The sequence below is a fragment of the Protopterus annectens genome, chromosome 1.part2, assembly GCF_019279795.1.
Source record: "Protopterus annectens isolate FY-2018-M chromosome 1.part2, PAN1.0, whole genome shotgun sequence".
Lineage (NCBI taxonomy): Eukaryota > Metazoa > Chordata > Ceratodontiformes > Protopteridae > Protopterus > Protopterus annectens.
The window spans coordinates 1,245,467,153-1,245,487,967 of record NC_056727.1 but is presented as its reverse complement, the minus strand read 5'-3'; the positions used below and the strand labels follow the sequence as shown (position 1 = coordinate 1,245,487,967).

The 20,815-nt window shown below is 44.0% G+C and overlaps 1 protein-coding gene across 1 annotated transcript in view; it reads left to right on the top strand.

Moving 5' to 3' along the window:
* RLF (RLF zinc finger) overlaps positions 1-20,815 on the top strand; it is a 1,792,276-nt gene that overhangs the window by 1,391,534 nt on the left and 379,927 nt on the right. The window lies entirely within an intron of this gene.

The window sequence follows — 20,815 nt, the reverse complement described above, 5'->3', positions numbered from 1 at the left end:
AAAGTGCCTGTTGCCCTTGAGGAATAAATTGCATATATTACATTAAAAAATGATAAGCTAGTAATATTGCAATAGGGAATGGATGGCAAACTGACAGGTTCATAGTTACTAGGTATCTTCACCAAAGAGGACATTATCAAGACAGCAGTATCCACCCTGTTTACAACACAGTACAATATCAGCAATGCGTCTACATACTGTGAGAGTAGAACCTACAGCCTTCTGCATTGAAAGCAAGTACCCTACCTGTTGTGCTATTAACAATGCAAGCAGTCTCAGCATAAGCAGAACTAAACTCCTCTTCCCCTGCACCTCTCAGCTCCTTGTAAAATCTACTCACTCAGCTGTATCTCTCAGCTTTGCAACACAAGAAATCTAAAAAAAGTCAAAATGTACTGGGGGGGGACAAAAGCCAGGGACACATTTTAAACACTGTTTGTATAATCTTGGAAAGTTGCTAGAATAAAATGTTGCGTTACCACCATGCATTTCACTACCAAGTCTTGAACCCAGGCCAGGACCCTGTGCAAAATAGTCAGAGCAACATACCACTATGCCAGATCAGCTGTTATGTGAAAGAGAGGAAGACTGAAACGTAAATGGCTACCATTTCGTGAATTCGGTTCTCATCATAGCTCTCAACCTTAGCACAAAAAACCTGGACAAAGCCAATAATGGGGGAATACAGTCCCAGAAACAGGAAAAAATTTCAAATAATTATTTTATAAACTTAGAAAATTGCTAGACTAAAAGGTTTTGTGTTGTTATGTACTTTCTGAAGAATATGAAGTCTGCAATTCAAATGCCTGTCAATTTTATTTAACATCTGTTAACCAGAAAAGTCCGACTTGGAACAAAAGCCAATTTTCAGCAGAAGCCCAGGGTGAAATACTGCAGACACATGTCTTTGTAACATGGGAGGACACCAGAGCAAACCCACACAAACAGAGGGAGGACATGCAGACTCCACACACAAGGCACCCCAGCCAAGAATCAAACCAGAGAACCTCTAGCTGTGAGGCAACAATGCTACCAGTGCACCATCAACTATTTAATGAATTAAAAACTCAGAAAGCACAGATTTTACAAGGGAACAGAACAGAACAAAATAGGAGGCAAAAATCTGCAAAACATTCAGAAATGGTGGTGGGTAGGGAATTCAGGATCTTGTTACCTGCACCCAAGGTACAGGGTTCAAGCCTGATCTCTAGCCACCAGTATACACCAAATGGGGCATTTCACACACACACACAACTCAGTTTGAAATCTTTGCAGTCATGTTTGACAGGTACAGTGTTTCAGGATACCTCTTAAATATATACTTTACTGCTGTTATTACTATCTTACATTATTGATACCCATGTCTGATCATCATACTATCTGTGTCATTATTAATTATGTCATCCAATGATTTAAAGCAGCACAGTAATTGTCAGTGAAATATTTTATTTAAACATACACAGCCCTATGAGCAGGATCAAACTTTTTTTGCTTCATTTGTGCTACACTTGCCTCCTTACTCATTTAAGACTTTTTTTTTTTGCTGTTAATGACTAGTGCATGCAATACATAACACCAGTAACGTTTTTCTTTCTTCTTCATGTAGCTTGGTACAATATTCCATAACAGAACAAACCACACAAACTTTAGAATGTTTAAAATACACAGTCACACAAAATAAGAAGTTATGTACCTACCATAACGTTCCATGTTAGTGGTCTTCTCTCGCCTTCTTTCTTGCTTGATGGTTCGGAGCCGATCCCTCGGCTCCGACTCGGCACTTGCTAAGCTCGAGAGTCACTTTTACCAGCTCGAGGCAGCCCCATATCCCATGATGCAAGGCGGTAAGTACCCAGATCTCGTTTGTTGACAAAGGGCAATAGCACCAAGCATAAAATACTTCCCAAAGGAAGAAGAAACTTACAGATGGAAAAAGGACCAGGTCTGAATGGTCTTTAGCATAATAGTTTCTTATACAAGGTCTGTCCAGGCCAGGGGAAGGAGGGAGTGCAAGAAAGAAGGCGAGAAGACAACTAACATGGAACGTTATGGTAGGTACATAACTTCTTAATGTTAAGTTGTCAATCTCGCCTTCATTCTTGCTTGATGGGACCGCGTCCCTAGCACCTCTATCCTGGGTGGCTCAATGGAACAAACTCTTGAGGACTGTAGAGCCAAAACTGGCTCTGTCCCTGGAGGCCAAGTCCAATTTGTAATGGGAAACAAAAGTGTGAGGAGTAGCCCAAGTGGCAGCTGCACAAATAGTGTCCAAAGGAAGTCTAGCTTGAAAGGCTGTAGAAGTAGCTAAGCTCCTAGTTGAATGTGCTTTAGGTTTTGAGCACAGCTGTTTTCCCCTGAGTATAGATTTCAGTGATGACCGAAGAAAGCCATCTGGACAAAGTCACTTTAGAAACAGGAAGGCCTTTTTATTATCCGCATAGGAAACAAAAGTTGATCAGATTTTCTAAATTTTTTGTTCTGTCCAAATAATATCTAAGTTGACGATGGACATCAAGATAATGTAGCTTTTGTTCAGCTCTGTCTGAATAGTTAGGAAAAATACCGGAGATCAATGGATTGATTCAAATTGTTCTTTGAAGCGACCTTAGGTAAAAGGTTGGGTTAGTTCTCAAAGATACTCTATCTTTGTGAAAAACCAAATAGGGGTCGAACCGAAGAGCATGAAGTTCAGACACCCTCCTGGCAGATGTAATAGCCACTAGAAATAACGTTTTCCAAGAAAGATATTTCAGGGAACAAGAAACAGCTGGCTCGAAGGGGAAGAATCAAGGATGTCAGCACTAAATTTAGATCCCACTGAGGAGGAGGATTCCTGATTGGAGGTTTTAGTAGGAAAATTCCTTTCAAGAAGGCCCTGCAGAGCCTATGGGACATAATATCATGATCTGCTATCCCGACATGAAAATTGGAAATAGCAGCCAATTGAACTCTGACTGTGGAAGAAGAGGAGCCTGCATGAAAAATCTCTGCTAAGAAGTCCAGAACTGCCTGAACAGGGGCAGTAAAAGGATCAATATTTTGGGCCTTAGCCCAATAAGAGAAACGTTCCATTTGCTTGTGTAAATCCTCCTGGTAGAGGATTTTAGTGAAGCTACTATGATGTCTCTAACTGGGTTAGAGATCAAAGGAAGCCTGGCTAAGGAAGGAAGTGGAGCAACCATGCTGTGAGGTTGAGAGAAGGGATTGACCGGTGCAGCTGACCGGATTGGTGAATCAGAAGATCTGGCACTGGGTCCAGATACCACGGCTGCACCAAAAGGTGATGATGGAGGAACGGGAACCAAACTTGTCGAGGCCAGTAAGGGGCAATGAGAATCAATTTGGCTCTCAAAACGGTAGCTTTCTGGATCACCTGAGGGATCAGAGGAAAAGGAGGGAAGGCATAAAGAAGTCCCTGGGGCCAATCCTGGGTCAGAGCGTCTCTGGGGGGATGGCCTGATAGAGGGAAGAGGCTGAAGAAGTCTGGACATTTGCTGTTTTGGGGAGTAGCAAAAGATCGCAACATGGATGACCCCATTCCAGAAAAATCTCTTCCGCTATAGATTGCTTGAGAGACCACTCGTGAGGCATGAGGATAGCTCTGCTCAATCTGTCCGCTATAATGTTGGTTTTCCCAGGGATATGCATTGCTACCAGAAACCGATGAGAGGAGATCGCCCATTGCCAAAGTCTGAGCGCTTCTCGACACAAGGGGTAGGACTTGGTTCCGCCCTGTTTGTTGATATACCAAACTACAGACATGTTGTCTGTGTGGACTGCAATTGTCCCTACGGGAAGAAAGTCGTTGAGGGCTTGCAACGTTAAAAGCACTGCTCTCATCTCCAGGACATTTATGTGCAGATGGTACTCGAACGGTTGCCACGTCCCATGAACCATCCTGCCCTGATAATGACCCCCACCCGATCAGGGAGGCATCCGTGGTGACAGTGGCTATCGGGACGGAGGTACAAAGCACCTGCCTTGGTGAACCTGAGACGATGTGATCCACCAAGCAAGATGCTCTTTGCATGTCTGTGTCACCAGAATCTGGTGACGCATTGGAAGTTGCTGGTATGACCACTGTGTGAACAGCATCCACTGAAGAAGGCGCATGTAGAATCGAGCCAGGGAAGAAGAGTAATGGCCGCAGCCATGAGACCTAATACCTTTAGAACCATTCTGGCCTGTATTTTCTTGCTGGCCAGAATGATCCTGACATGAGTCTGAATGTCTGAAACTCTTTGTTCTGTAAGGGTAGCTGACATCCGAACAGTGTTTAAGTTTGCCTATGAAGGTAATAGACTGGCAGGGCGATAAGGATGACTTTTCGAAGTTGATTGAGATGCCCAAATGAGAACAAAGGTCTATTGTGTAATCCCTGGCTTGTATAAGCTGATGCCTGGTGGTGGCTGACAGGAGCCAGTTGTCGAGATACGGAAACACCTGGAATCCTTGATGTCTCAGGTGAGCCGTGACCACTGCCATGCATTTGGTGAACACTCTGGGGGCTGTAGTGAGACCAAAGGGCAGGGCTCTGAACTGGAAATGACTGGACCCCAGCCGAAAGCGGAGAAATCTCCTGGAGCGTCTGTGAATTTTGATGTGATAGTACGCATCCTGAAGATCTATTGAGCACATCCAGTTGTCCTTCTGTAAGAAGGGCAGAATTGACTGAAGAGTGACCATTCGGAATCTTGTCTTCCTGACAGACTTGTTGAGTCTGCTGAGATCCAATATTGGTCTCCAGTCTCCCGTCTTTTTGGGGACCAAAAAGAACCTTGAGTAGATTCCGGGCTCTGAATGGTCTATTGTAACTGGCTGAATGGCTCTTTTTTGCAGTAGTTTTGCGATTTCTGAGACTGCAATGTCCCTTAGACCGGGTGGTACATCTGGAAGGGAATTTGAGGGGAAAGGACTTTCCTCGAAAGGAATTATGTAACCCTTGGATATGATCGACTGTACCCATCTGTCTTGAGTGAGGGAATGCCAGGCTTCTGGGTACAGTGATAATCTTCCCCCGACTGCCTCCAAGGAGGGACAGCCGGGCAACACCTCAGGGATGCTGAAAGGGCTCGTCAGAGAGAGGCTCCCTGTTTCCCTGGTTCTTCGGACCCCCTCTGCCTCTAGAGCGTCTGTTATTGTTACCCCCCTCTGCCTCTAGGGGTAAACTGACCACGTGAATCCGGCGTGACTCCTTGGGATTTACGGAACCACATCTTCCCACCCTTCTGTCCTTTGGGATAAGGCCTAGAAGGGGTGGAAAACGGACTCCAACAGCAGAAAGAGTCTTGCCGTCCTGCTCGCACCTGGTCAAGGTTTCCTTCACCTGAGGGCCAAACAAAGCTGACCCATCAAAGGGAGAATTTGTGAAGGACGCCTTAAAGGGATCCGCAAAATCACATAGCCGCATCCAGGCTTGGCGTCTAAGAGCCACACCTGTGCCTGCGGCTCTACTCGCTCCATCCGCAGCATAAGATATTAGCCACATGGAGGAGTTTGCAATGGAATTGAGGGTTCCTAGCTGAGAAGCAATTTTTTCTTGAGCCCCTGCAGCTGTAGGATCCTGAACTACTTCTCCCAGCTCCTTCAGGATATCCCTCTGGAGTCTGGTGAAGTGACATAGGTAATTCAGCGAGCATAGCAAAGGTCGCTGAGGAAAACATCCGCTTACTTACCTATCCATGGTCCTAGAGTCCTTATTAGGAGGATGGCCGGGCACGGAAGGATCTGCAAGTTCCTTTTGGTGGCCGCAGCCACCACCATGGCATCAGCGGGACACCCTTAGTAAGGAATTGTTTGTCGCCGGGCAGTGATAAATTTTGAAGGCCTCCTAGGGACTGGCTCTACAGAGTCAGGAGCTGCCCACCTTCGTGCAATCACCTGCATAAGGGGTCGAAGGCGGAGACACCCAGGAGGTGGAGGGCCGAGATCCAAACGCCTCTAGGTATACTGACTCATCCTCAGAGGGATTGTTGGTGGGCCAGTTTCCCCTCTGTTTCAGAAGTTCTAGGATGTCTGAGAAGGAGACATCCTCAGAGGGGATCTAGGGGATCCCTCTGACTCATCAAAGTCAGTATCCAAGTGACAGACTCGGGAGTCTACATGCTTCCTCTTACAAGTCCTCTTCCTAGGAGGATCTCCCGAAACATCAGGAGAATCCTCGGAAGAGGGGGAAATTCCCAATGGGGAAACCTGAGGCGGAGGATCTCTGGGTCCTGTAGCAAGAGAAGTGGCAGAGATGTCAACAGGTACTATAGAGGGAGGAGCTACGGGAACAGACTGCTGACTGATACCAGTGGCCAGTACACTCTTCATCACCTCGAATGCTCCCCTCCCAAGAGCTAGGAACTCCAGGGACCACCGAAAGGGAAGTCTCCGAGGCAGATGTCGGAGCCGAGCTCACCAAGGCCGAGGCTCCAAGGGGAAGAGCGGGTTCGGACAAGGGTCCGATGCCACTCACCCCCTTGGAGGAGACCATGGAAGCCCGACCACCGAATCCCTCTAAGGAAGGTCTCGAAGAGGAGATAAGAGTAGAGGCTGAAGGAACAGAAGGGGGTATCCGTCCTCCAGCCGTAGCAGTAACCATTCCCGAAGACTCCAACTCCAAGCTCTGGGGTAGAGTTGAAGGAGGAACTGTAACGGGGTGTGGACCAACAGTCGTCTGTTGAGACGGACTGTGTAACATTTGGGCCAGTACCTGTGACTTGAGTAATCTACTGACCACTCTCTCTAGGTCATGATCTGACAACCTGGATGACCTTGAAGATCGGCTCCGATGGCTCCGTTCCGATAGAAGAGGTGAAGCCGGAGCCAAAAGTATCGGCTCCAAGGAAGGAGACCTCGACCTCTTCCTGGAATGAGCCATCGGAGCCGATATAATAGATCCTGTCGGAGCCGACCTCTCGGAGCCGACAGGAAGCCTCAATGTATCGGCTCCAGCCGGAGCCGATACAGCCACCAAAGTAACGGTGTCGGAGCCGATACCGATGCCTGTGCCACATGGGTGTCGGAACCGATCGGAGCCGACATCGAAGTGGTCAATACAGATTCGGCACCGATAGCCATTGGTGCCGAAGGCTTTGTCAAGCTAGAATCGGCTCCAGCCGGAGCCGATCTCGACTCAGCAGTCGGGCCGAGGCCGCAGGCTTAGATACAGAAGCCTGGGCCTTGGAAGGTTTTGCTGATTTTGGTGGAGCCGACTTAGCCGGAGAGCCCTCCGGCTTAAGAAGGCCCCTAAGAATCAGCTTATTCCGTCTCTCCTGCAGGACTCTCTGGCTGAAGGAGTGACAAATAGCACAGGAGTCCTGCAGGTGAAGAGGGCCCAGACAATACAGGCAAGAAGTGTGACCGTCTGTCAGAGACATCTTCTGACAGCACGAGTCACACTTCTTAAAACCTGAGACCCTCTCCTTTGACATGGTGCTGAAAAAACACACACACACCAGTCAAAATTAACTTAAATAAAATACCAAAAGGTATTCTATAAAACCAACACACACACCCTAACAGGTGGGGGATGGGATAGGGAAAAGATTGACTAACAAAAAAATTAAAGGAGACAGGGAATTTCTGTCAGAAAAGGTACAAAATAAACTTAAAAACTATCAATAAAAGGTTTTTGACTAAAAAGGGGCTTAAATATCACAAAAGTGAACAACTTACCAGGAGCTGGTAAAAAAAAGACCTCCTAAGCGAAGCGGCAAACGAGATCTGGGTACTTACCGCCTTGCATCATGGGATATGGGGCTGCCTCGAGCTGGTAAAAGTGACTCTCGAGCTTAGCAAGTGCCGAGTCGGAGCCGAGGGATCGGCTCCGAACCATCAAGCAAGAATGAAGGCGAGATTGACAACTTAACATTGAGATTTTATTACTCATTTAAATTATACAACTGTTAAAACTCACTTCTTCTTTGATTGCTTAACTAAACTCTCATCATAAATCTGTAATATTTGGGACCCAAGAAAATATCCTCATTACCCAAGAATGAGAATGTATTTCTCTGCAACAAAACCCATCCTCCAACCACTGACCATTTCAAATATATAGGAATGGCTAGATCAACAACTTAACTTCCAATTTCATGAAGTAATAATTGAAAATGGTTGGCTATTTTGGGCAAATAAAATATCTAATTTTCTATCTGGGTGTGCTCTGCATCCAGTGTGAATATGACCTACCTATAATTGCTGCTGCTTCTAACAAGAGCTTTTTAGTTCTGCATACTACCTCCAACAAAAATGTAGATTCATCACACTTACAACAAAATTAAAAAAAGTGTCACTTCCTAGGGTTCCAGTACCCCAAATGGCTGCAAATCTCAGAAATAACCATGTTAATCTTATACTATATAACGAATAATCTTCTTAACTTTGAATCCTTTTTAGTACATGCTAATCACTTCACTATACAGACCTCATCCTATGAGCCAAGATTCCCACTCTATTCATTTTTTCCCTTTCTTCTTCACAGATCATACTGCACTGCACAGACCACTCCTTTTCAAATTTAGTGAAATAAACATGACAGTCCCTTTCCAATTATTTAAAACAAATATCTCTCTTCGCTTAATACAAAGCTCAGTACATTCAAATAAACCATTTGTAAATGTTTAAACCATACAGTAGTCATCTGGTATGTACTTCTCTAAAGTTTCATCACTCATACTAATGCAGCCTGTTCACCCTAAATCTAAGACTCATTGTTACCTCTCTTTTAGTACTTAAATTTTCAAATGTGTTTACCTTCTCTCTTTCCCCTTTATATGCTTTAGTACCTTCAGTATGCTTTCTCCTGCGTTTGCGCCGATCGTAACAGCTAATCCACCCCGAGTCTCTAAACCCACAGCAATAACAGCTTCAGTACACTCTTCATCCAGAGAACCCACAGGAGACATAATCCTGCATTCACGCCGGAATGCACACTTCCGGTTGGCTCGTTCCAATGTTCCAAGACTGCTGACTCTGCAGTCCGATCCCCTTCCAGGCTATGCGGTTAGCACCGCATAGACTTCTGGGTTATCAGCAGTCTGCTTCCTTCTTCCTGTATCCGAACTGGAAAGGCAGCAGTCCGGATTCACTTTGTATGGAGGATCTGTGGATCTGTAGGACTGTACCACTGTGTTTCACAGTCCTGCAGTCCGATATTACAAGCCGCCACTGCCATTAATACTATAAGTATCTTCACTGCCCGAATACCTACAACTGGTGTAACCCTTACATTTCAGATCTACAATCTCACTACTCATTCCTGAATGTACAACCCTACTTCCAATACTTGGCGAGTTTCTATAGGAAATATTAAACTTCATATTTTTATATATTACATCAGAGGTTGTTATATACCAATGTTTGTTTCAAAATATATCATACTCCTTCAATAAACTGAGTATAACAAGTTAAAGTACACATCTTCTTGTACTTCCTTACTTCTATTAACCCAACATATTTACCTGTTGAACCTGAACCTATGCAACCATCCTCAACCTTCTGCCATGTAGTAATTAAAAGGCCACGTTTATAACCCCTAAATAACCTATGTCCAGTGCAACTTCTTGGAATCTGTCCTCCTCTGAACATAAGGTTCTAGCCCTATAAAATTCCCCACAGGGCAAGGATCAAATCAAATTGGCAGGATGTGCACTACAAGCATAAAGAAAAAAAAGTGTTCACAGATGTTTCTTTTCTATAAAAAACAGAATGCATCTTTCCATCTACAAAACAGTGTAAGAAACTTGTGTGTGGAAGATTTTCGGTCCATATATCTCTAGTTAATCACTGTATATTAATCAGGACAATAGTAGTAGAAGTAGCGAACAAACTCGTCTTAAGTAAAAAAAAAAAAAAAAAATTATATATATATATATATATATATATATATATATATATATATATATATATATATATATATATAAATAAAAACATGAAATAATATGAAATATAATAATATGAAATAGTAATACTAAGTATTCAAAAGTTATCCAAGCAAGCAGGCCGTTTCTAGTCGAAAACCCTTAACTTCCAACTGGAAACAGACTGCCTGCCTTGCTTGGATTACTTTCGAATACTTAGCAATTCTGTACATTATTTCATATTATAAAGTAAGCCGCGGTGGTGCAGCGGTAGCATTGTCACCTCACAGCAAGAGATTCTCCCGTTCGATTCTCGGCTGGAGCGCCTTCTGTGTGGAGTCTGCATACCCTCCCCGCGGTTGAGTGGCATTTGAAAGACCTGCGTAGAATGGGCGTGCCTTCGTTGAAGGTTGGGCATCGAGCTGGCACCTCGGCACCGTAAAAATCTGCCAACCATTAGTGGACTCTGTGGCGACCCCTAACCGGGAAAAGCCAAAAGAACATTTCATATTATATAAATATAACATATATATATTTTATTTATTTATTTATTTTTTTACTTAAGACGACTAAGTTCGCTACTATACAGTGATTAACTAGAGATATATGGACTGAAAATCTTCCACAGAGATAAGTTTCTTACACCGTTGTGTTTTTATACCCACTATACTTGTTAGTGGGTTGTTTGAGAGACTTTAGGGATACCACGGAGATTACCTGTTTTTTTTTTTCATCTTACCATCTACAATATACAACTCTTGTGTCTAAATAAGGACTACTGCTATTAATGAACATTATAAATAAATGAGAAGTTTATGCAGATTGCACAGAATTATTTTGGTTTATCAGCTGTTCTTGAGGGTCCTTCACTATAAAAAAACAAGTCATCAATGTGGCATTTATAAAAGTCTACACTGCCAACAAAATAAGGACTTTTCATACAAAAAAGAAAATTCTTCAAATCTACCCATACATAAATTAGCATAGTTGGGAGCAAATGTAGCTCCCACAGCTGTGCCCCTTAGTTGTTTATAAAAATATTCCATCAAAAGAAAACATTACTACTCAAAATAAAACTAGCAATATTCAATATAAGGTAAACTCTCAGTTAACCTGCACCCACGGGGATTGGTAGATGCCAGATAAAAAGAAGTACCATAACGTTCCATGTTAGTTGCCTTCATCTTGCCTTCTTTCTTGCGGTAGGGATCGGAGTCGATCCTCTGCTCCGACTCGGCCATCTTCTATAGCGCGAGAGCTGTTTACTGGCTCGAGGCTACCCCTTATCCCATGATGCCTAGTGATAGCTACCCAGATCTCGTTTGAAATAGCTAACCCCAGACATAGCCAGAGAATAAACCTGTCCTAACAAATAGGTTGAGTATACCTGTCATACTCTAAGCCAGTAGAGGAAACAAACCAGAAAACACTCAGCCAGTGAAACCAGAACTCCTCTCGGTCCAATAGGACAGGGGGACAGAGGGTGGGAAGCAAGAAAGAAGGCGAGATGAAGACAACTAACATGGAACGTTATGGTAGGAACATAACTTCTTTATGTTACGTTGTCTATCTCACCTTCGTTCTTGCTGGTTGGGACAGCGTCCCTAGCACCTACAGTCCTGGGAGGCTCATTGGAACAGACTCTTCAGAACAGTGGAACCAAAGTCAGCTCTGCTCCTGGAGACCATAACTAGCTTGTAATGAGAAATAAAGGTATGAGGATTTGCCCACATAGCAGCTGCACAGACAGAATCCATGGGCAATCTAGATTGGAAGGCTACAGAGGTGGCCAAGGCCCTAGTAGAATGCCCTTTTGGTTTGATAGGTAACTCTTTGTTCCTTAATTGATAAATGAAAGTAATAGTGTGAGACAACCACCTGGATAAGGTCACCTTGGAGACTGGGAGACCTTGTTTGCCTAGAGCATAGCAAAGGAATAGTTGGTCCGACTTCCTTATTTCCTTAGTCCTGTGCAGGTAAAAACGCAATTGTCTATAAATGTCCAATTGGTGTAATTTGTACTCTGCCTTGTTGGTGTGGTTAGGGAAAAACACAGGAAGGTCTATAGATTGGTACAAATTAATTTATGAGCAGACTTTCGGAAGAAATGAAGGATTAGTCCTCAGAGCAACCCTGTCCTTATAAAAAGCCAAGTATGGAGGACGAACACACAGTGCCTGAAGTTCAGAGACATGTCTGGCTGAAGTGATAGCTACCAGAAAGAGTGTCTTCCAAGATGGAAACTTAATGGAGCAGGACGCTGTTGGTTTAAAAGGGGGCAGAGTTAAGGAAGTTAGTACCAAATTAAGGTCCCAAGGAGGAGGGGGAATCTCTCACTGGAGGCCCAAGGAAAGTGGACCCTCTCAAAAAAGCTTTACAGAGCTTATGAGACAATGTTTGAATTTGACAAGCCAACATAAAAGTTAGAAAAGGCTGCTAATTGAACCCTGATTGTAGCAGAAGCGGACCCGCAATGAAAAGGTTGTGCTAGGAATTCCAGAATTTCGTGGACTGGGGCTGAAAAGGGATATACGTTCCTAGCCTCTGCCCAACAAGAAAAATGTTTCCCCATTTACTAGCATAAGTTTTTCTGGTTGTGGACTTGTGAGGAGACAATCTCATGTACAGTCGGGGAAATGCTGGGGAGCCTGGATGAGGTTGGAAGTGGAGCAACCAAGCTGTGAGCTGTCGAGTTTGGAGGGATTGATGCAACCCGCCTGATTGATGAATCAGTAGGTCTGGAATCGGATCCAGAGTCCAAGGCTGATCGAGAAGGTAATGGTGCAGGAATGGGAACCATATCTGTAAAGGCCAGTAGGGGGCAATGAGGATCATTTTGCAACCCAACAATATTGCTTTCTGTATGAGTTTTGGAATCGGGGAAACGGAGGAAAGGCATAAAGAAGTCCCTGAGGCCATTCATGGACTACAGCGTCTTTGGGTGAGTGACATGGAATTGGAAGAAGGGAGAAGTAGTTGTTGCATTTGCTGTTGAAGGGGGTAGCAAAAAGATCGCAACAAGGCTGTCCCCATTTGCGGAAGATATGATCCGCAACTTCCTAATTTAGAGACCACTCGTGAGGCATGAGGATAGCCCTGCTGAGTCTGTCCACTATGACATTGGACCTCCCAGAGATGTGCGTCGCAATCAGAAAACGTTAGGAGGAAATTGCCCACTGCCAGAGTCTGAGTGCTTCCCGACACAGGAGGTAGGACCTGGTTCCGCCTTGCTTGTTGATGAACCACACCACTGACATGTCTGTTTGAATTGCAATGGTCCCAGAAGGAAGAGAGTCCTGAAGGGCTTGCAATGCTAGGAGCACGGCTCTCATTTCTAGAACATTTATGTGCAGATGGTACTCGTGAGGCTGCCAAGTGCCTTGGACTGTCCTGCCCTGATAATGCCCCCCCCCACCCTAATCAGGGAGGCGTCTGTGGTCACTGTGGCTGCCGGAGGGGGCTAAATGAAGGGTCTGCCCCGAGTCACTAGTGGGGAGACCATCCACCAGGAAAGGTGCCTTTTGCATGCTTCTGTAATCATGATCATGTGAGATATGGGCAGCTGTTGGAAAGACCACTGCGTGAACAGAAGCCACTGAAAGATCCTCATGTGAAAGCGGGCCAGTGGGATTAGAAGAATGGCTGCTGCCATGGAACCCAGAGTTTGAAGGACGAACCTGACTTGGATTATTTTGCTCTGCATCAGAATTTGTACTTGCTGACGAATTGTAGACACCCTTTCTGGCGGTAGCCTTGCAGACATGGTCCTTGTGTCTAAGTCTGCACCTATGTAGGTGATAGATTGGCAGGGCAACAAGGCAGGTTTTTCGAAGTTTATTGTAATGCCTAACTGGGAGCAGATAGTGATTGTGTAGTCCCTGGCTTGAAGTTGATGCCTGGTAGTAGCAGTGAGGAGCCAGTCATCTAGATATGGAAACACCTGGAATCCTCGACGTCTCAGGTGAGCCGTGACCACTGCCATACATTTGGTGAACACCCTGGGGGCTGTGGTGAGACCAAAGGGCAGAGCTCTGAACTGGTAGTGACTGGCTCCCAGCCGGAAGCGAAGAAATCTCCTGGAGTGCCTGTCCATCTTGATATGGTAGTACGCGTCCTGAAGATCCATCGAGCACATCCAATTGTCCTGACCCAGAAAGGGTAGAATGGACTGTAGCGTGACCATCCGAAACTTTGCTCTTTGTACAGACCTGTTTAGTCTGCTGAGATCCAGAATCTGTCTCCAGTCCCCTGTCTTTTTTGGTACCAAAAAGAACCGTGAGTAAGTTCCGGATCTGTGCTTGTCTGCCGGGACTTCCTGGATGACTCTTTTCTAGTAGTTTTGAAACTTCTATTACTGCTTGGTCCTTCAGATTATCTGGGATGGTAAGGGGGGTTGACCGAAGGGAATTTTGTAACCTCCGGATATAATGGACTGTACCCATCTGTCTTGCGTTAAATCTTGCCAGGCTTTTGGGCATAGTGAAAGTCTTCCCCCGACTGCCTCCAGAGGTGAGCAGCCGGGCAACCCTTCAGGGATGCTGAAAGGGCTTATCAGAGAAAGATTCTCTGTTGCCCTGGTTCTGCGGACCCCCTCTGCCACGAGGGCGGCGTCTGTTATTGTTTCCCCCTCTGCCCCTGGAGGAAAAATCGCTACGTGTGTCAGGCAAAGCTCCCTGGGATTTTCAGAACCACATTTTGCCACTCTTCTGACCTTTGGGGTACGGTCTAGAAGGAGTGGAAAAACGGACTCCCACGGCAGAGAGAGTCTTGCCTTCTTGCTCACACCTAGTCAAAGTGTCTTTCACCTGTGGTCCAAAAAAAAAAGGAACCATCAGAGGGGGTGTTGGTGAATGATACTCGAAAGGGTTCCGCAAAATTACACAGCCGCATCCATGCATGCCTCCTAAGGGCCACACCTGTACCTGCGGCTCTACTCGCACCATCGGCTGCGTAGGAAATGAGCCTCATGGAGGAGTTAACTACAGAATTAAGCGTCGCCAGCTGGGAAGCTACTTTAGCTTGAGCCCCCTCAGCTGATGGATCTTGAAGGGAATCTCAGAGCTCTTTAAGGAGATCCCTCTAATGCCGGGTAAAATGGCATAAGTAGTTCAGTGACCTCACAGAAAAGGTTGCTGAAGCAAACATTCGCTTCCCGTATCTGTCCATGGTCCTAGACTCCTTTGTTAGAAGGATGGACAGACAAAGAGGTTTTCCGCTAACTCTTTTTTTTTGGTGGCTGCTGCTACCACTATATGGCATCAACAGGAACACCTTTGGTAAGGAACTGCTTATCCTGGGGTGCTGTGATGAATTTGCCAGGTCTCCTTGGAGTTGGTTCCACTGTATCCGGAGCTGACCAAGCCTTTCCAGCCACCACTGCCATAAGTGGATCGAAAGGCGGAGAAACCCAGGAGGTGGAAGGTCGGGAACCGAATGCATCCAGAAATACAGACTCATCCTCGGTAGGGGCTAGGGGATTCCAGTTCCCCCTCTGCTTATGCATTTCTAGGATGTCCGAGAAGGAAACATCTTCAGAGGGGGATCTTGGGGACCCTTCCAATTCATCTAAGTCTGTATCAGAAGTGACAGACTCAGGGGAGTCAATGTGCTTCCTCTTGCACTTCTTCTTATGAGGGGGCTCCTCTGAATGATCAGGGGAGGCCTCATAAGAAGAGGAAACACCCAATGGGGTGCCCTGGAGCGCTGGTTCCCTACGCTTGGGGTCTGGAGGAGGAACAGAAGTTGGCACAGGCACTACAGGGGATGGAGCAGGAGGGGCCGATAGTGGAGCTGACTCAGTGGCCAGCACACTCCTCATGACATCAAAGACGTCCCTGCCATGATGCAGTGAAAGCTCCAGTTCCAAGGAAATCAGAATCATTATCCGCACCGAGGGAGACGGCTCAGAGTCCGATGTAGGAGCAGAGCTCACCTGCGCCGAAGCTCTGAGAGGGAGAACGGGGTCGGACAAGGGTCCAATGCCACTTGCTCCCTCGGAGCAGAGGGAGCCCAGGTGCCCAGATCCCTCGATGGAAGGCACCACCGAGGGATTGGAGCAGACGACGGAACCGAAGGAGATAGAGTTATCGGAGCAGACTGTTCCACTACTCGAACCCCAACGAACTCTGGCTCCAAACTCATTGGAGTCAGAGGAGGAACATCAATAGAAGTGGACGGAGCCAACACCTATTGAGGAGGACTGGACAACATCTTGGCAAGTGCCTGCGACTTTAGCAACCTACTGACCACTCTCTCCACATCATGATCCGACAGCCTAGAGAATCGAGAGGAGTGAGAGGATCTGTGACTGCGCTCGCTCTGAAGCAAGGGAGACAGACGAGCGGAATGTACAGATTCCAATAAAGGGGACCTCAGCCTCTTGTGGCTCTGCGAAGGCTCCGAAGTTTCTGATGGAGCCGACGGGGAGATGTCTTATCGGTGCCAGCCGGAACTGAAGTAGAGGGTAGAGTCTGAACAGAGGACGGCTCCGAACTTGGAGCCGACGGCTTGGTAGATTTAGGGGATTTCACAGGCTGAGAGGTCTTGGCCGGTGAATCCTGGGGCTTTCAAAGACCCCTAAGAATAAGCTTATTCTTACGCTCCTGCAGGACTCTTGGACTAAATGCATGGCAGGTAGAACAAGAGTCCTGCAGGTGCACAGTGCCTAAACAATAGACGCAACAAGTGTGCCCATCTGTCAGAGACATTTTCTGACAGCATGAGTCACACTTCTTGAATCCAGACACTTTGGATTCCTTTGGCATCCTGAAAGAAGGAAAACAACAAATACCACAACAGCTACCAAAGCAAAATACAGTCTACACAAAAAACACTGTTTTAGGAGACGACAGCTAAAGGATTTTTTTTTTTTTTTTTTTTTTTAAATAGGAAAGCCTCTAACTTAAATGGCTAGCCTATAAAAGAAGGTAAAAGGAAAGCCTCTAACCTAAATGGCTAACCTGACAAGAAGAGGATAGGGGGGAGGGGCGGGGGTGAACTCTCTAAGTTAAAAGAGTTCTACAAGGAAAGGAAGGGATACTACAATTAATCACTAGCTATCACAAAAAACAAGACTAAACATCAACAATAAAACACTGAAAAAAATATAATCTAGAGTAAGAAAATTACACCAAAAAAACTTTATAGGAGCCTGAGCCAAAAAAACGACACCTCGCAGCTGAAGCGGCAAATGAGATCCGGGTAGCTATTGCTAGGCATCATGGGATAAGGGGTAGCTTTGAGCCAGTAAACAGCTCTCGAGCTATAGAAGATGACCGATTCAGAGCAGAGGATCGGCTCCGATCCCTGCCAGCAAGAACTAAGGCGAGATAGACAACTTAACATCTGTAGTTTCTGGTTGCTTGAGAGTTGCTATTAAAAATAGACCTAATACTGTACACTATACTACTTGGTTTGATTTGTTCTCAGGTTAGTGAGAGAGGAAATTTATTCTTATCTTCCTTTTTAAAAGTCTAAAAACGTAAGGTATATTTCTGCAGGGGGAAAGTACAACACATGAAATTTGTACTGTACTTCTTCGATGTTTTTTTTTGCAGGTTGCTTGAAAGTGCCGATTGCTTGAGTTCTGGTTAACTGAGAGTTTACTGTAATATGCAACACATTTACAATCACTAAATAACAGGCAATAGATTCTAAACCAAATCTATGTTTGATAAATGTATACAAAACTGCCTACATCAACTGTAACCAGCAATACCCTTCCCGCTACCTAACCTTTTAAATTTCATTAAGAAAATGCTGCGTATCCCCAACATACGAAGAAAGCTGTACCACACAGGGCTGAAGAATTTTACCCAAATTCTCTCTAACCCTTTCTGTAGGGCCCCCACCTGTGAAACAATGGGCCTCCCTGTAGGGTTTACTACACTTTTATGAATTTTTGGTAAAAAGTAAAATAATGGGATCTGAGGGTTCACTACTACTAGCACATCCCTTAACCTTTCAGAGAGTACACACCTATCAACCAAATCCTCCAGTAGCATCTCAACACCATTCTAAATCTGCTTTAATGGATTACCATCTAATGTATTATTCAATAAAGTAAGACTTTTTTTTATGAAAACCATCCTTCATCACCACTAGATTTCCCCCTTTTATCAGATGGCTTTATAATAATGAACCTCTCTCTTTACAAGTCTTTTAAAGCCATCCACTCATGTTTAGTACGATTAAATTAATAATATTTTCAAACAATTATTCACGAGATAATTTCATCTCTAAACACATCAAAAATTATCAGCGCTACGTTATGAATGAAGAGAGGAATAAACTTCTCCCGACTGTTAAAATTAATACATTTAACAATACTGCCTAATCAAGTGTCATCTAAGCATTGTCTATCATTGTTCAAATAAAATAAAGGTTTTAATTGCAACCTACTTAACAGCCATGACTCCACAAGTACTTCAGATAAAAACATCCAGGAAGTGGGAATGAATTTAAGACTTGTACTCAGCATACTTTGCATGTGATCATCCACATGCACATCATACACCACAACTGAATTCGGAACCTTAAAAGAACAAATAGACAATCACCAATCTCCTTTTTTTTTTTAACTGTGTCCCTTTCAAAAATGCTGGTATCTTCTCTTCTCCATTCCTCTCTCCCATTCAGTAACAGCATTCCTATACTTCTCAGTCACTTGAAGTAAACGTCTGTTTTACCGTTTGTCTCACAATATCCCCTTGATGTACCTTCTGCTGTTGTTGCCTCCCAAACAAATGGAATAAACGAAAACCACTGCCATTATCCACTTTACTCCTTCTTGGATGTTGTTGACGCTGTCACAGGCCTGGACTGATCTTGTTGCAATTTATGGCGTTTGTGTGTGTGTACGTATATTATATACATATATATATATATATATATATATATATATATATATATATATATATATATATATAAAAACACAGCTTCTCCCTCCAGGGCTTTTAGAAAATTTTGAACCCGGAAGGTGCAAGATGAGGCACTAATTTTGAATTCTGTGTACACTGTCCTAAACAAATGCTGCTTGTGTGTGCCAATTAATGTTTCTTTAGATGAATAGATAATCTCTGAAACTACTTTTGGCATAAAAGAAAAATCTGTTTGTAAAGAAACTTTTATTGTGGAAAATGAAGTAGGGTTGACTAACCATAAAACTCAAAACACTGTTCCTGCAGACATCAGAGCAATGGATAATAGTTTTTAAAGACAAGAACCTCAGATCAATGTTACGAGCTTGTTCAAATGGAAATATTAGTTTTTAATCAAGCACAAAGTTAGATTTCAAGGAGGAGACACCGGTTTTCTAGGTGGACAGAAATGGAAAACCCTTTAAAATTGCATGAATTGAGGAAAGGAAGACAGATTCAAAGACAGGCCAGCAGTAATAGCTGAAAGATGAATCTGGATAGAGGATCACAAAAGACCAGTGGATAACAACTCGCACGATCTAGAGAAACAGGCATCTGGGCCTTAAAAGAATCCTGTTTTTTAGCATGGCACCAATTAGAAAATCATCTCCCATCAAGATGAAAAAAAAAAAAACCTTTACAGAGAATAAGCCAAGCTGGGATGCACAGCCTGCCAATTATCTGAAAACGTATGCATGGACAACTCTGAGTAGACATTTTAGTGAACAATGTTGTCTTATTATGCAAAATTTCTAACAAAATATCTCCCATGTGTGTTCCACCTAACATTCCATCTACTACACTTTCTCCCTTCGTCATGTACCACTTACAATGTGTACATCCAATAAAAAATAAATAAAAAACAAAACTTGACTAGCTAGCTGGCACCTAATCAATATCTGCCTAGCTTGAAATAAACAGGTGACAAATCAGATAACAGAAATGTCCATATCATACTTCAGAAAATATGCTAGTGGAAATTCCAGTCATATAACAGTAAAATAAAACCCATAGCTTACTTGGACAGCTTTGAGTGAGCAAGCTTTACTTAAAATTAAAGCATATACTTGCTAGCATGTTCAGCAAATGCAGACAGTCCAAACACCATTTGAAGAGGCATACTTAAACCTAGTGTGTGCAAATGTGCACGCGCTCACACACAATTGAGAAATCATCCATATGGAATGTTGGCCAATGACAGACTACAAAAGTTTACTTTTGTAAAGTATCTTACCAAATCCCTTCAAAATAAAAACTTGTTGGCAGACACACTTAGTTCTGAAATGAGGTAACAAACTACCTAGCTAACAAACTGCCTAGCTAAAGCAATTAGAGTAATGTCACACAATGGCTCTGGAGTCAAAAGGAGAGAGATTCAGCTTTTCAAATGGGCTTAAGTGTTATTATAGCAATAACCCACGCCTGGGTGTGGGTAATGCTGGATTTACCCACGGTTGGCGTGGTTTGGTCCCGAGGGCGAAGCAAGAGAGGAGAAAGTAAGATCTCCGTTGCTTTTTTACAAACTGTTTCGCTACGTTAAATGGGTTTAACATAGCAAGACAGGTTTAAAAAAAAAAAAAAAAAGCAACGGAGAAAGCAAAATCTCCGTTGCTTTTTACAATCTGTTTCACTATGTTAAAGGAGTTTAACATAGCGAGACAGCTTTAAAAAAAGCAACGGAGATGTCAGTTGCTTTTTTTAAACCTGTGTCGCTATGTTAAACTCCTTTAACATAGCGAGACAGTGTTTTAAAAAAGACTTGTACTAATGGAAAAAGTCCAGGCGACCGGACCTTTTTCCATTAGTATAAGTCGATTTACAACGTGCACGCTGGCCAATCAGCGTGCACGTTTTGGAATATTAATGGGGGGTCATGGTATAATTAGCAATAACCTATGACTGGGTGTAGGTATCATAGGATTTACCCATTGCTGTTGTCGTTTGATCACGACAGCAATGCCAACTAATCAATTCTAGCCAACTGTGGGTAAACCATGTGATACCCACATCCAGGAGTCAGTTATTGCTATTATACAATATTATTACTTA